Genomic DNA, 14,524 nt, shown 5'->3' on the forward strand with positions numbered 1-14,524 from the left:
TGGAAAAATGGCAAAAATAGTCAAAATAAAAGAAAAATGAGAATATCTAAAGCTGTACTGGTGAAATGTCATACTAGAGTCTAAAACTTGACTGAAGAATGTCATCTTTTTGACTAAGTTCAGATACGCAAAATTGGAATGGGTAAAATTAAACTTGGTCACATATGAAAACCCACAATGGCAAACGATATGAATGATTGAATTTCATGTGGTCAACATTCTGATCAATAAATCAAATCTTGGTTGTAAATTTACATGGAAAAAATTGAACTAGATACACATTATTTCAACAAAATAAGAATGAATGCAAAAATACTCAGAAAAGCTTGATTATCCTATATATTAATAGATATTATTTGTGGAATTAATTTGGAATAATGGGAACTTCTTTTGAATAGGGAGAGTTGTGGCAGGCTGTTTGTTTCTCCTGCAATAATTAGGAAAAATGAGATAAATAACAAAAATTATATTTTTAAAGACCTTGGAAATGTAGAAAGCAAAGGTATTAGGTAAATTAAAATTCCAGAGGGAAGCTCCCCTCTCAGGTAAGCTAACTGGCCATTTTATTTCCTGGGGGCAATTTCTTTTTCTTTTCTTTCTTTTTTTTTTTTTAGAGACAGAGTTTCACTTTGTTGCCCTCGGTAGAGTGCCATGGCATCACAGCTCACAGCAACCTCCAGCTCTTGGGCTTAGGTGATTCTCTTGCTTCAGCTTCAGCCTCCCAAGTAACTGGGACTACAGGCACCCACCACATGCTCAGCTTTTTTTTTGTTGTTGTTGCAGTTTGGCTGGGACTGGATTTGAACCTGCCACCCTCGGTATATGGGGCTAGCACCCCACTCACTGAGCAACAGGTGCTGTCCTCCTGGGGGCAATTTCAAGTGTGGTCACAGACTAAGGATCAAGCAGGCTTCACTAGACAGAGGGACTCTATTGGGAAAAGACAATCAGAAAGGAAGCTGACACATTGGGATTTAGAGAATCTTCCAGTGCCTTATTCAGTTTTCCCAAAGGGCATTTGCTGAGTGCTAAGGGAGCAGTAGTGCTAAGAGATGAGGAGGCTAGGCTCTCAAGTGCTTGGAAAACCCTTGAGATGAAAGAGCCAAGATCAAACACACAACTATCCTTGAGATATTTGATACTTGGTATACTGAGTCTAAATGAAGTTGCAATCTAGCTTCAAGCCAGTTTGATTTCTGGTTGGATTGAAGCCTGTCTGCCTTTCAGTGGAAAACATAGACCTTTGGGGGGCAATAACATAGATAGCAGTCTCCAAGATTATTTTACACATAAATTTCTTTTTTCTTTTTTTTTGAAAAGAGTCTCACTTTGTCACCCTGGGTACAGTGCCGTGGTGTCACATTTCACAGCAACCTCAAACTCTTAGGCTCAAGCGATTCTCTTGCCTCAGCCTCCTAAGTAGCTGGGACTACAGGTGCCCACCACAACACGCAGCTTACACATAAATTTTAACCTATGGCAAAATATAATGAGATATGTAAAGGAGTAGAACATCATGACTAAAAATCAAGGGAAAAAGTAAGCAACAGAAGTAAACCCACAGATGATCCAAACGTTGATGTTTAAGAGCTCAAAGACTTTAAAACAACTATTATAAATATGTTAAATAAAATGCAGGAAAAGACATATAAAAATAATGAAAAGATGAAGAGAGTCAAATAAAAATTCAAACGTATGTAAAAGAATCACTCAGATATTATACAACCTAAATATTACGTCTGATACTAAGAATTCATTGCACAGGTTTAACATGCACTTGGCAGGTATATAGCAGAACATAAAATTAGTATACTCAAAGATAGGCCCAAAGAAAATAGTAAAACTAAACCACAGAGAGAAAAAGAAAATTAAAAGAACTGAACACAACAAAAGGGAGTTATGAGATGTAATAAAATGTTGTAACATTATGTGTAGTGTCCCAAAAGAAACATGATGAGGAAGTAGTTTTATTTAAAGTGACAATTGTTGAGTATGTTTCAAAAACTGAAAGACATCAACCCCTAGATTCAAGAGGCTCAGCAAACTTCAAGCAGGATAAAAACAAAGAATAGCATACTTGAGCATTGTAATCAAACTATTAAAAACCAGTGATGCACTGAACCAACAGCATTTGCTCTGGAAACTGTTTCCTAATGAAAATTATAGGTGTTGCTGTTACTCTGATCGAAATGTTTACATTCACAAAGACAAAGTCAACTTCTTCTTCCTCTCCCTCTCCCCCCCTCCTTTCCCTCTTCCTTCTTTTTATTTGAGACAGAAACTTGCTCTGTTGCCCCAGGTAGAGTGCAGTGGCATCATCATAGGTCACTGAAACTTCAAACTCCTGGGCTCAAGCAATCCTCCTGCCTCAGCCTTCTGACTAACTCAGACTACGGGAGCATGCAACCACCATGCCTACCTAATTTTTTCTATTTCCTGTAGTGACAGAGTCTTACTCTGTTTCAGGCTGGTCTTATACTCCTAAACTCCTAAGCTCAAGCAACCTCCTGCCTTGGCCCCCCCAGAGTGCTCAGATGACAGGAATGAGCCATGTACCCAGCCCAGTTAACATGTTCTTGAGGTCAAACTGGAGGAATAAAACCAAACCAATGAACAAGTTTGTTTCTTGCAGCCAAAGAAGTTAACTGAAACCTCCCCTCTTAGTATTCTTCCTTTATGAAGCCTCTTCCTTCCTCACCTAATCATTCTACCTTTTTGGCTGAAGGTGAGACTTTTAGCTTTGCCCTTTGGCTTAATTGCTATCTGCAATTTTGGTACTCTGACATTTTCAAAGTTGTATTTCTCTGGCCTTTGCTTTTTCACCAAGGGAGTGAACAGCCTGTAGGGTTCTGAAGAGAGAATCAGCTTTGGTTCGTGAGGATCCTGCAAAGCAGCATGTGGCACCACTTTTGCCTTTGGCATCCACTCACTATTGTGGCCGCAGTCAGGAAGGAACAATGCTAGAGATGGTGCTTACTTTTCTGGATTTGCTCAGGTGATTTTTAAAATAGATCCATACACAAATATGACAACATAGGTTGTTTCTTCTAACTTAGAGACAGATGGAGAGTGAAAGCATACTAAAGCACTGGAGACTGATGAATTTCAACCTGTGTTCTATCTTTTGTGAAGATAAAGAAATAGATGTGTTTTCCCTGATGCAAATATTTGTCAGTGCCTGTATCTTTCCAGTTGTGCCCTTCTACAGGTCTTAGGGTTGTTCTACCTTTTTTCTTTTCACTGTCCATTCCCGAGCCAATACTCATCTGAGCTGGTACCGTATCAAGATCCCCCTGACCTATATGAGATGCAGTCTGGACCTGTGGGTAGCTGCTCACTTGAGGAGTCAAGTGTACATATCCACACTTCTGGGAGTCTCCCTCATTATTCCAGTTCTTCCATGGGCTGGAGCATCATCAGAACTGGGGTTCTTTTATTTGGGCTCCACCTTTCCTTCCTAGACCTTATCATTCCCTCTCTCTCACTATGCCCTAGCCCAGTTGATCTCAGCCATAGCTGTATATTTGGGTCACCTAGGGAGCTTTTAAAAAAGACTCTGTTCTAGCATCCCTGGCTATTAGCTGGGGCTCACTTCTTTGTGCTGTGAGACTCATTTGTGTATTCATTATTTCTTATTGCCTGGTACCATGTTAGATGCCAGTAATATAGTGATGAACACAATGAAGTAACCCTTGTTCTAAGAAAGTTTACATTCTAGTGGGAAAGAATGGCATTAAAAAAATTACCAGACAAATAGCTAATTATAGACTGTGTAAGTGCTCTAAAGTTTAAGAACAAAATTCTAAAAGGAAGTGGCATGCAGGATCTAAGTTAGACTATGTTGGGGAAAGCCTCTTGGAGTCAGCCAAGGGAAGACAAAGGGAAAGAGTGCTTTAAGTGGAGAAAAAGCAGATGAGAAGACTTGGAGGTAGCATTGAACTTGGCATTTTGGGGGACTTCAATAAAGACCAGTGAAACTAGAACAACGGTTGCCGATCCTGGCTGTATTAGTTTCCCATGGTTGCAAGACTGAGTTATCACCAACACAGTGGCTTAAAACAACAGAATTTATTTCCTGATAAATGTCAGAAGTCTGAAATCAGAACCTCTGGGCTGAAATCAAGCTGTTGACAGCATAATGTTCCTTCCAGGGGTCTAGGAGAGAATTTGTTCCTTGCCTTTTCCAGCTTCTAGTTGCTGCCAGCATTCCTTGGCTTATGGCTTCATCACCCTAATCTTTAAATACAGCATTTTCAGACATCCATCTCTTCTATCCTCATGTCATCTTTTCGTTTGTGTGTGTCAAATCTCCCTCTGCCTCTCTTTTATAAAGATCCTTATGACTGCATTTAGAGCCCCCACCTGAATAATGCAGGATAATCTCTCCATCTGAAAATCATTAACTTAATTCTGTCTGCAAAATTCATTTTTGCCATATAAGGTAGCATTTATAGTATGTACCGGACGTTTGTGTTGGCCCTTATTCGGCTCACTACACTAGCTTATGTTACAATCCCCAGAGGAACTTTGATTGCCACATTGAAAAAAATGTTTTCCTTGGGGCCATGATGTTGTATTAGATTAAGAGACATGTAAATTATGCTTTGTGAGGCCTTGGCTCAAAACTAGCATGAATTAAATGCAACTTACATGGCAGTTAATGTGTTAAAGATACAACATCCAAGCTCTACCCCAGACCAGTTGAATCAGAATGCCTGGGTGAGGCCTGAACATGAGTTTTTTGTTGTTGTTGTTGCTTGTATGTTTTTGGCCAGGGCTGGGTTTGAACCCACCACCTCCTGTATATGGGGCCGACGCCCTACTCCTTTGAGCCACAGGCACCGCCCAACATGAATATTTTTTAAAAGCTTCCTAGGTGACCCTAACATATAGCTAGGGCTGAGATCAACTGGTTGAGGGCATAATGAGGGAGCAGAAGTTGTAGTGGCAGACAGGGTGTCATCACTGTGACTTCTGTAGCCCCATTAAGACCCCTTGCATATCAATGCTGTCTGCCTGAAGCCCTCACTTAATGTACCACTCTGAACTGTTTTGTGATCTGCCTTCCTTGGGGTTTTTGTCCCTGCCTCCTTCAGCTCTTGCTGCTTCTTCCCCATCAAGCTGACACCGAAGCTCTGGAGTGTGTGACACCTGAATCCACCTATATTATGAAGAAAGTATAGCGCCAAAAGTTAATATGAGAACAAACTTAGTTGGCCTTAGGCAAATAGAGAGTTGACTGCTGTAGAATTGTAAGGGAAGGTCTGCAGAGCATGCACTAAGGTCAATTTGTGAATTTGTAAAAACAAAAAAATTAAGTTCAGTCTGAGCAAAAACCAACCTTAGAGACAGTTCAGAATTAGGAAAACATGCCTAAAGTCCCAGCATTCTAGCACTCACTACTTGTTTTAGCTATAAAAGAGGATATTTTCTTTGTCATTGTTCCCACATATCAATGAAAATATTGAGATTTCTTTTTTAGTGAATGCATTTGGGGAAAAATAGGAATTCTGCCTGTAAAGATCCACAGTAGCTTTGGACCTAAGGACTTAATCTACTCTCCCAACCACATAGGCGCATCATTTGGGAGCTATGAAAATGACCATGTAAATTGCTAGAATTTGGCAATCTCAAGAAAAGAGTCAATTGAAGGAGTTCCTGTAAAGCTTCAGTAGCTATTTGCTAGTAGATTGACATTTTCAAATGCCCGTTTGAGAGAAGTTCCCAAGCTCAATTCACCACTGGGTCTTTGGTGATTAATTTGAGGGCAGCCATGTTTTCTTTACATATCACTAAATTGTCTCTAGGGAGGTACAGATGCACTTACCGTGCTGTGTAGACCTCAGTCTTTTTACCAGCAGTTATAACAGAGTCCATCTATGAGGAATATTGATAGCATCTGGAAGTGTGTGTTGTAGTTGAAGTGCTGGGAGTGTGTAACTTGAAACTCTTTGCAGAGGGGTTCAAGGTAGCAAAATCCTCTGACTGTGTGACATCATCTCTAGCATAATGGCATATTGTTTGGTACTTCTCGTTGCTGACAGTCCTTTCAACTGGGGCTGAACATCATGATGCTGCTTTGGGGAAGTCCTTCTACCATTTTTCTCCCTCACCCCCACCCCCTGCTACCATTGTTACTTGCACGATATTATTTCATATCTTTTGGAAGAACATTATAATGTGTCTGGTTACTACCAGCCCTCACTTTGGGTACTCTTTTAATTTAGGGAAGGTGGGTGGTGGTGATCCTTTCTGGGTTGTTAGTACTGAGCATGCTCAGCACTTAATAAAAGATACGAATGAATGTTGGCTGCCCTTTCCAAGCCCTCTTTAATGCTTTCTATTGGACACATGTCTCCATTTCCAAAATGGCAATTGCATGTCTTCTAAGCATCTTGGCTTTTCTCCTAATTATCTCACCTAAGTGGAAACCTCCTGGTAATCACACACAAAAAAACTTTCTTGATAGGAAGGTCTAGAGGGTGTTCCCAGCAATACCTTCCTTATCTAAGAAGTGGTTCAATTATTCTCACCTCTGACAAAATGATAAAACATCAGCCTACTCATCCAAGGTAGAGGATGGAGGGAATAGAATTGCTAGCTATACCACCCCAGTGAGGGTATGATGTCTGAACACAGCCTTGTACTCGAGCATAAATTCCTCTCCTTCTCCAAAGAGCAGCAGTGGCTGAGGTGTTGGCATGCAAATGCTTGCAAAGTGAAAATGGATACACTTCCACAGCTCCTCATCCCTGGCCTCCAGCGGACAGCCTGCCAACTGTGCACGCATGTTGGTTTGGCACCAAGACAAGCATTCCCTGGAGCATAGACTGAAACCACCAACCGACATCACATGGGATGCCAGTCAAACCTTGACCTTGCTGTCTGCAGGTGAGCAGCTTTAGAATTAACCTGTGATGGTCTCCTGCTTCTGCCTGCGTGGTGCTCTGGTTTTTGTTTGTTTTTCTTTTTACTAATGCCACATTTGAATCTCGTTCTCCCACTCCCGCCGGTATCTACTTGCCACAAAACCACTCTCCTGGTCTTGGATCGTGAACGGTAGGCAGCTACTTAGTTTCAAGAATGGGAAAACCACACAATTCTGTCTTGCCCTGAGTCTTCTTGGTCCTTGAGAAGGAAGAGCCATCAAAGACGGCTTCAAGGTCATGCCTGAGTGGGAGGGCCTGTGGTCTAGCATTGCGGGCATCTGTTATGGGTGTCTGTTCCTTTTCTATTCTTCTCATCTATATTTTGTCCTGCTGCTCCAATGCCTCTCATCCCCTCCTTTTCTGTTTCCAAATCTTATTTATTCAGAGCATCCAATAATCTAAGTTTTTCATGCATTCAGGGCTTTAATTTAGCATGTGAGGTGCTGACTTTTCCAGCAAGCTGCTTTGGTCATTATTTCCAACTTGGGGTTATAAAGAGGCAGCAGGGTGTAGTAGAAAGAGCTGGGGCCTGAAGCCAGAGGCCTTGGGTACTAGTCCCAGCTCTGTTTCTAAATAGCTCTAGGACTCTGGCTGGGACACATCCTGGCCATGGGCCTCAGTTTCCTCAATGATGGGATGAGGAGTTTGGATAAGAAGATTTCTGATACTTGTCTCATTTCATCATTCTGCAGAGCTCACTAATTATGTAAAAATCTCTGTACTGGGTTGTGCCATCTCACTTTCTTTTCTCTTTTGAAAAACTTTAATGTTAAATGAATGGATGAGGAGATGCGAAAAGAGTCCTTAAAATTTCTGTATGTCTCAAATACAGAATATATTCCTGGAGGTGGGGGAGGAATCTGTTTTCTAAAATCAGTCTCCAGAAGATTTATGGCCTAGGAATAAAATTCCACATCATATCTTAAAATGGGAAGCAGTGTTTTCTGTAAGAATAAGAAAGTAATTCAAGTGGTATTTGTTGTTTTTTAAGGATCCTGTTTCTGGACTTTAGCATAAGCACATATACTTGTTCAAGTAAAATTGTACTTTTGGGAGGAAAAGGTTAAAGTTGGCTACTGATATTCATCAGGAGATGGATATTTAATCTTTAATCTCTTGTCCTAGGCCTCTACTTTGGATCAACTCATTATCCCGAATAAACGATGTGTCATTCCCATTATTTATGTTTCACTGCAGCCAAAGTATCTGGACCCCGTTTTAGTAAGCGCCATTCATTTCGGCCCATTCAGTATTAATCTCCCTGCTAACATCTTTCCTGTTCTATGTGCTGTCCCCTATTTGCTTTTATGTTTTCTGCAGAGTGTTTATAAAAGGATAATCTTTTACAAAGCAGACAGAATTTTTGTGTATAAACTGCTGTTTGAATGCCTCATTGATATACCATCTAAAAACTGAAGTGTTCAGCAAGATTAGCAAAGCCCTGAGCTATTGAGCTGAGGGAAAACATGAGAATCCGTCTCTTCTCTACAGGAGGCAAAGGTGACAGAAGATGCCTTTGCTTTCGTAGTACTAACACAACCAGAGCCATGGCCCGTCCAGGCCCTGATAGGCCCAGTAGCCTGGAAATTAAAGGTCCATGAAGCAAGCAGCTTAAAAGTTACTGAAAAGGGAGTGAAGAGTGTGTTGGTCTGATGAAAATTCTTTCCTAGAATTTTCTCAGAAAATGCCATGACTTCACAAATGCATGTAGTTCTCATTTTAGCTAAACCCCTTTCATAAAGTATCTACCTGCTCTTGCTGTTGTTCACTGAAATTACATTTCTTGCATCATCTGTTTTACCCTGGAGAAAAAGGCAGTACTTTAGGAGCCAAGAAAGGTCCAAAGAAGGAGGATGGTCCTTTCCTGCCTCCTCCATCTTCCCTCTCCAGGGATCGCAATCTCATTCAAATAGCTCTCTTTTACTAAGAGGAGGGAGAGATCGCTTCATTTTGCAACAGAAAAAGAAGGAAGGCCCCTAATATGCCACTGACAAAAAGCCTTAACAGATGGACTCTGAGAATAGGAATAGGTTCAAGAAAAAAAGTCTTAAAAAAAAATCGGTGGAAGGTGATTGCACATCTGGCCATGGTGGGAGCTGAATACGAGAAACTGCACTGAGCAAATGCTTTGTACCTTGGACAGGGTGAGTTCCTTCCACGAGCAGGGATGCACAGAAGTGTCTGACAGGCAAACTGTACTTGGGTTTTTAGTTGGCAGTGCTGTGGGGCCAAAAATAAATAAATAAATAAATAAACCAAAGATGCACAGTGCCAAAAATTATACATGCCTTCAGAGAATTTTTCCCCAACAAATCGATCACTTTGATTACTCAATAACAAAGCTGGCGATTTTCTGGCATGCCCTTTCAAATTTCTATGAGAAATTTTGCTTACATTTTCAAATTCGTTAGAGAAAAGTTCAAAACAGACACGTGGTGGTGTCATTTTAATGGCATAGACTCTTATATACTAAATGCCTGACAAATCTCTTCTGAAGAGCTAAGCTATAAAAACACTCAGAATTTATCCATCGACACTCTATCAACAAGAAGCACTATTTAGGATTTTGTCATAGCTAAATGCCACCGTTGCTATTCATTTATTACTCTGTTAACTAGGGTGGATGCCTTTGCCTTAATCTACAACACCCACCAAGATGAGGGCTGACAAATGTTTGAGAAGAACTTGAACCCGGCTTCTCTGGGGTGCTCTGTGTGTAGGTGGGGGAAGGATGACGAGGAATGACAGTTCATCCTTCTCACTGGGGGAAAGCTTGGTGCTTGGGGGTGGCAGAGGGACTGAGAGAATCCAGGGAATTCTTAAAAAGAGCCTGGATCCGTTGCAATGTCTAAAAGAACAAAGTATTAGTAAGTAGGTTTTCCTAATAGGGCATCAACCTCTTGACCATAGGGAAATTCATGGAATTGGCTTCTCCTTTGAAAAGCCTCCTAAGATACAACATCAGCTCCTCCCGGAGAGGGGCTGCTGTGGTGATATTGCAGGTGTCAATCTCAGGGGTGCCATGTTTTCAACTCTATGTCTTTTATTTTCCTTTTCTTTTTTCTTTGCTTTCCCTTTAATGTTTTTTTTTGCTTCCCTCCTTGGCTCCTTGGCTCCCCTTCCCTTCCTCTTCACTCCCTGTATCACGCCATCATTTTCTTTCTTCGTCCTAGATATACTGGAGATGAGAAAGGCCACAGGAAATGAGATCTTTGCTTCCAAAGGTTTACAGTGTAAATAGGTAAATACAGCTAACACAAAAGTGTCTGATGTAAGGATGGACAATCGGCTTCATTTTGCATTTTAGCTCCCATCACTCATTAGAGGCTGCCTGGAGCTCTGTGTGAAGAGGATTCTGAGTTCAGAACTGGACTCAGAGGGGATGAATGCCCTGATCAACTAGATGTGACAGCAAAGGACACTTGGAGAATGGGGAGGAAGAGCACCACGGCAGGGACTTGCCCTCCTGGGTCTAAACTGGGGTTTCTCAGTTGTGGCGTGACTGACGTTCCGCATATACACTGGCTTGTGCTTGTCATGGGCTGGGGGCATGCGGGGGGACGTCCTGTGCTTTGAGGATGTTCACGGCCCCCCTGACCTCTACCATGATGCCAGTAGCACCATGCAGCTGTGACAATCCAAACTGTCTCTATACAATATTACCCACCTCCCTAATGTCCCCTGGGGGGAGGTAAAATTGCCCCTGTTTTTAAACCACTGGTCTAAATAATTACCACGGTGCTAAATATAGGGGAGTAAATGAGAAAGTCAGAGGGGGATGGGAGGATGCAGAACTTTGGGGGGGAGTGTGAGGCTGTGTAGGGAGTGTAGGACTTGTCATAGCAGAGAGGAAATTCTCAGCCACTGCTGTTACCCGTAGGCTGTGCATCGGGCTACATCTGCATGGATCCAGGGTCTTCTGTGTGACTAGGGTAGGCCCGTGGAGGACAGAACCTCAGACCACACAGGAAGGATTAAAGTTGTACTCCAGACTATAAGACTGGTGGAACTCAGGTCACATTATCAGTGCAGGTGAAGCTTTCTGTGCTGGAGATTTCCATAAATAAGAATGACAATGCTTGTTAGGGCTGATTAGAAGGTGGAGCGTGACAGAGGTGGGGAAGTGGCATGGAAGAGTTCCCTGTGCAGCCCTGGGAATCTTAATAGGACCTGGGACTCTAGAAGAGGAGGGAAGCAGGAATCATACCCATGATAAATTCCCTTTATGGAGGTGGGCTTATTGACTTTAAATGCCTTGACTTGATCAGAGTATTGGTAAACAATGAACAAATAATAATATATTTGACAAAGTAAACCAGTGGCTTTAGGACACATTCAGAGTATGCAAATCCATGCTAGGCTTCCTTTCCATTTATGGCACTGGGATTTTAACACAGATTTCATGGAATGTGGATTCACTCAAAAGTTCTGGGTTCACCTTTGAGCTCTGCTTCTTTCTCAGACACTGTGAGACAATGAGCAAGTCATCTCATGTCTCGGAACTCAGAATCTGTAAAATGGGACAGTATGTATTCATTAGAAAATTTTACAACATATTTACAAAATACTGGGTACATGTTGACCACCTCTTTGTAAAATTTTGTAATAAATATTTATAAATAAGGTACATTTAGCTACAATTTCCCACTTTCTCTATGTGGGCAACCTTTGGGACAACCTATATTTCCTGCCTAACATGCCGTCATGAGGATGAAATGAGATTTTATAAATAAAATGGCATCTACAGGGGTTGGCACAAATTAGGGGCTCCAAAAGTATGCATTCCTCCCTTCTTGCCCTTTTCACTCTGAGTCTTGCAACATTTCTTCTCCAAAAGGTTAATAAGATAATGATTCTGAATTCTGGTTAAGGTTTCTTGGAAGCTGCCTTTGGCCACATTTTACTCACTTTCAGAACACGTACAGCTAATAAAATATATTTAAGCCTCAGATCAGAATGAAGGTTTGAGTGTGTATAAGTTTATTTTGGGGCAGTAGTTCCTCTGGGCATTGCTGGTGTTTGAAATCCTTTTCACCCTATTGTTTTTGTCTCTGTACACTTAGAGGATATGATTTGCAATGATCTCCCCAGCACAGTAATTACAGTGACTAAAAAACAAAAGTCATCTCAAGGAACTAAAAGAGAGGGTGTATGCATCATCTTAGATGATTTTCTACCAGAAGGTCACAGCATTAAACCCTGAAAGCCTCAAGATTTAGACAGAAAGGGACCTCTCTGAGGTCTGTCTTCTCAGAGACCTGGCAGGGACTCTCCCACCTGGGACGGCTGTTCTGTTGGAACAGTGATTTTCAACCCATGTGCCGGGAGAGAATCTTAGGTGTGCCGTAAAAATTTTTAAAGGTCATTAACTAAATTATTTTGAAAAGAAGTTCAAAGCACTGTAAATACGTGCTTTTTTTTTTTTTACTCTTTTTTTGATCAACATAATTTAAGTGTGTCATGGAAGTTTACAGGCTCAAATGTGCTGTGAGATGGTTGAAAAGCACTGTGTTAGAAGTGGTCTTGGGCCAGACTTGAGGCCTCCTACCTTTTCACGCTGAGTGTCAGCCTGAGCTCACAGCGCTGTCCTCTCTGCATTCACCGGCTCTGGTCGTTCTGCCTTGGCCACAGTAGGTGGGCACTGGGGGTAAGGGGGGGTGGGGTGTTTATGGGCTTCTGCCCTGATTTATGGATTTAGTTTTTCCTAACCAGGCTTGGTTCACACATTTATTCAATACCACCTCAGTTATGTCCAGACATATATCTATTGTGATATTCACATCACAGCTCTGTCACTTACCACCCCTGAGGCACTAGGCAAGTTACTTAACTTACATGGGCTTTGTATTAGTCAGAGTTCTCCAGATGATACAAAACCAGTAGTGTGTGTATGTGTCTATGTGGGTTTGTATAGACATTTGTATATATCCAGAAAGAGGATTATTATAGGGAACTGGCTCCTATGATCACAGAGACTGATAATCTCCAAGATCTATAATTGGCAAGCTGGCAAGTTGTAGACCTAAGAGCCAGTGTCGTTAAGGTCAAGTCCAAAAGCTAGCAGGCTAGAGACACAGGTAAAGCTGATGTTTTGTTCAAGGCTGATGGCAGGAAAAAGCCAATGTCCAGCTCAAAGGCAGTCAAAGGAGGGGCAGCCTTATCTTCAGACCTTAACTGATTGGATGAGGCCCACTCATGTCAGAGAAGGCAATCAGCTTTACTTTAATTGGAATGTTAATATCATTAAGAAACACCCTCATTCCAGAACAACACGGGACCAAATGTCTGGGCTGCCTGTGGCCAAGTCAAGTTGCCATGTAAAATAAACTCTCATACGCTTCAATGTCCTCCTCTGTAGGATGAAGGTAACAATAGTACTTATAGGGTTAATGAGAAGAACCCTCTCTTGCTCTTAAGAGTTAAGGAAAATAGAGTGTTCCTTTCCTAGTATCTCACAAAATGCTATTATTACTGTTGCTATTGTTTTTATTGAAAGTGCTTACACACAGAGATCCAGTTCCAGGCAGATGGAGACGAGGGTGTCAGAGAAGGCACAGAGAGGCAGGACCAGCTTCCGAGGGTGTGCAGCCCATGACATCATTCAGGGCCACGTGCTTGGGATGGCCCCCTGCTTGGTTTCATGCTCTGCTGCTGCTGCCTCCAAATACTTCATAATTTTTTAAAAAGGCACCTTGATTTTCATTTTACACTGGACCCCACAAATTGTGTAGCTGAATTCTGGAGTGAGGAGTAAGGAATCTTTTTAAAAATGTCCAAACAGGTGTTAGAGCTCTCTGGGCTCTGCAACGTTTCGGTTCCCTTCCCTCCCCCACTGAATTCTGCAGACATGAAAACTGCCACCAGATACTCATTTTTAATGACTTGTTATGGGCTTCTTAGCAATATATCTTTGGGTATTAAGGTGTGGAGTCAGAGGCTTAAAATGATTGATGTCTTTGCTTCACACAAGGGGTCTCCCACACATACCTAGTGCCAGATATCCACTTGGGAAATTTATGGGAGCTCTTGGCAGCCTGAGCGGCCATCAAATATTAATCAAAAATATGTAATAACTAATATATACTTAAAGAATTGAAGAAAATTAATATTCAAGGGAGGCATCCTGGGACCCATAAAAATAACAAATGGTAAAGAGACTCGTCAAGGTTGGCAGGTTCAGAACTCACCCTGCTCTTACACTTGCTTTGAGAGTCTGGGTTTGCTAGTCATTTCACAGATGCTGAGATGGCAAGGGGTGGGGCTCTGTGCTTTCTCCCATCGGATCTAGACTCCTATTAATGAAAGAAGCAGACTCTTACTCCAAGACACTGCTTCTCTACCCCCCTCTTTCCTGTCTTTTTCCATCATAGTTCCAAATACAGCTCAAGCTTCTAACTAGTATTCTGCAGGATTCTCTTGCGGCCATCCCTTGAGGATAGGCTGTCTTATCTCTCTCCATATCTTTAGTACCCAGGACAGTGGCTCTCAAACAGTATTCAGTTGAGCCATTTGCTATTTCCAAGTTTGTAGGTCAAAAGCTGTGCTGATATCTGCCATTTTACAGGGCTCAACTTAATAAATGCCAAATAAAAGGT

This window comes from Nycticebus coucang, chromosome 10, assembly GCF_027406575.1.
Source record: "Nycticebus coucang isolate mNycCou1 chromosome 10, mNycCou1.pri, whole genome shotgun sequence".
Taxonomy (NCBI): domain Eukaryota; kingdom Metazoa; phylum Chordata; class Mammalia; order Primates; family Lorisidae; genus Nycticebus; species Nycticebus coucang.